This window comes from Ambystoma mexicanum, chromosome 10 (genome assembly GCF_040938575.1).
Source record: "Ambystoma mexicanum isolate Mex_15411 chromosome 10, UKY_AmexF1_1, whole genome shotgun sequence".
Taxonomy (NCBI): Eukaryota; Metazoa; Chordata; class Amphibia; order Caudata; family Ambystomatidae; genus Ambystoma; species Ambystoma mexicanum.
The window spans coordinates 1,679,532,320-1,679,534,950 of record NC_090932.1 but is presented as its reverse complement, the minus strand read 5'-3'; the positions used below and the strand labels follow the sequence as shown (position 1 = coordinate 1,679,534,950).

Below are 2,631 nucleotides of genomic sequence, written 5' to 3'. Positions count from 1 at the left end.
TTTTCTCATATATAATATATATTGTCAGTTTGGTTTACTATCCATCCCAGCGTTGTTTCACTGCTAAATTTCGGGCGCTCCCTTTGAAGCGCAGACTGTTACTGCTAAACTTGCCCTATGGCAGGCCACTGCACCGTATCATCGTACCATTCTCAGTGCCAAACAGATTCACAATGTCTCACTTATTGAGACCTCCTGTATCTACGCCAAAGAGTTGTTTACAATTGTATGGAGTCTTTCCTCAGCTGCACCTGATCCTGTCCCACTTACGCAGGACCCATGAGATTCCTTGTCCCTCTTTTTTGTGGATTAAATTAGGTCCCAAATCAACTCCTCCTCTGTTCAGTTATTCAATCCGCATTCTCCTACAGAATCCTTGCCTGCCACTTCTTGGTCTACATTGTCTACTGTCTCTCCATTTGATGTGTCTGCGGCCATGTTCAAACTTGTCTGCCGCCCCTGGGCATCCAATTCCTGCTTTGTATTATTAAGGACATTCTGCCTCACTTTGTCCATCTGTTGCCAAAGCTGTGAACACTGCCTTGCTTATCAGGGTTATCCCCACTTCCCCAAGCATGCCACTGTTATCCTTCTGCTAAAAACAACTCCTTGGCCCCTTTGGTCCCAGCCGATCTCTCTCCTCCTTTTCTCTATGAAACTTCTGGAATACTTGGTCCGTTTTTTGCTCACCACACCTGCTCAATGCACCAGCACGGCCCCTCCAACTACTCAGATGTGGGTTTGTCTTTCTCTATTTAGTGATGCTTCTTGAGATACTGTTTTTAAGATGTGATGTGCCTGTTTTGTTCATGATATATTTGTAGCCTATTTCTGTATTGTTTTCCCAGCTGTGACTGTCCTTCCAGTTCAGGGATCCTGAGCTCCCCACCCCTCCTCATCTTACCCTTGGGGATAGGTGTTTTCCTGCGTGCATAATGTGCATATGGCCAATGTCCCTAGTCTTGCTTCCTGTGTATACACACTGCCTATGTGTAGGTAGTTGCATGGTTTTGCATGGCTCCCCTATGCTGTAGCCCTGTCCTTGGCTACATGCTCCTTCATTTAGAGGTGTGTGCACACTTTCACCTGTTCCTTGTGCACTTACCACATCTTCCATCCAGATCCGCGGACTCTACTCCTCAGCCGAAATAGCTCAGTTGGGAGAGCGTTAGACTGAAGATCTAAAGGTCCCTGGTTCGATCCCGGGTTTCGGCAGAACGTTTTGAACTTTGAGAGAACATATTTATTTACACTACCATTGACCTACCCACACCCCCTCGTAATTAAAGAAAACGACACCACTGGCGCGAAAGAACTGAGGCACGAGAATAAGAAACGTCGTCATGGGAGTCCCGACAGGGCGGCATAGCAAGACACAGCACGGGTGGTACTCGCACACCAGGTACCAATGACCCGGTGCGCCCCCCGCCCCCTCCTGCAAAGTCACACACCACAGAGTACCCCTGCTCCGCTGCTCGGCAACCTGTGTGGTGTGCCCGAAAGGGGGCGGGCGATGTCTGGCAGCCTATCAGATAGGCCCGTGGTAGCTGACTCCCCGCCTCCTCGGTGGGTGGCAGCCTATCAGACAAGTCTATTATTGCTCATGCGCCGCCTCCTTGAGTGAGTGAGGGACGGTGGCTGGCAGCCTAGCCGCCTCCTCCGGTGAAGGGACGGAGATTGACACCCAATCAGAGAGGGACGTGACTGCTCACGGCCCGCCTCCTCTTTGGGAGGCTCTATGGGCAGCCTATAATAGCGCACTGTGACTGCTCACGCCCCGCCTCCTCTGTGGAAGGCTTTATGGGCAGCCTATAATAGCGCACTGTGACTGCTCATGCCCCGCCTCCTCTTTGGGAGGCTTTATGGGCAGCCTATGATAGCGCACCGTGGCTGCTCATGACCTGCCTCCTCTTCATATAGGGCTTTTCCGCTGGGAGCCCCAGCGGTCCTCGTTAGTATAGTGGTCAGTATCCCCGCCTGTCACGCGGGAGACCGGTGTTCAATTCCCCGACGGGGAGACTCACTTTTTCTTTTACAATTAAATGAATTGTAAGTTATTTGTGTTTCTTTTCCACATTTCCTTTCCTCACAATGTACACACTCCCTGTACGATTGGATTGAGTTTATTTAGGGTTCTTACATGTGATTTCAGATTCGAACAACTTGGGATCTCGTTTGTCCAGGGCATTGGAGGGGGGGAGGGGTTGTAGTAAAGTCACTACATTCATTACTTCCCCCCCTCTCCGCCCCCCCCCCCACGGAGATTGTAGTCCGCGGACCATGCTCGCGTTTGGCCCTTGCTTTGGGGATTTTATGTGGGTGCATGTCGGCGAGATTCCTGCTGCTGTTGCCCAGGGGCATTATTATAACCTGGAGATTACAGCCCACAGGCCCTTGCTAGTGCTCTTTAGGGGTCAAACTATGGTCTCCCTGAGCTGACAGGTGCAAGGGCTGAGGTCCTCCCTGAGCTGACAGGTGCAAGGGCTGAGGTCCTCCCTGAGCCGACAGGTGCAAGGGCTGAGGTCCTCCCTGAGCTGACAGGTGCAAGGGCTGAGGTCCTCCCTGAGCTGACAGGTGCAAGGGCTGAGGTCCTCCCTGAGCTGACAGGTGCAAGGGCTGAGGTCCTCCCTG

General features: G+C 51.8%; 1 non-coding gene across 1 annotated transcript; it reads left to right on the top strand.

The window, feature by feature from the left end:
* Positions 1-1,142: 1,142 nt before the first annotated feature.
* Positions 1,143-1,215, top strand: TRNAF-GAA (transfer RNA phenylalanine (anticodon GAA)). The gene has a single exon. It is a non-coding gene; the product is annotated as a tRNA-Phe (tRNA).
* Positions 1,216-2,631: the final 1,416 nt, after the last annotated feature.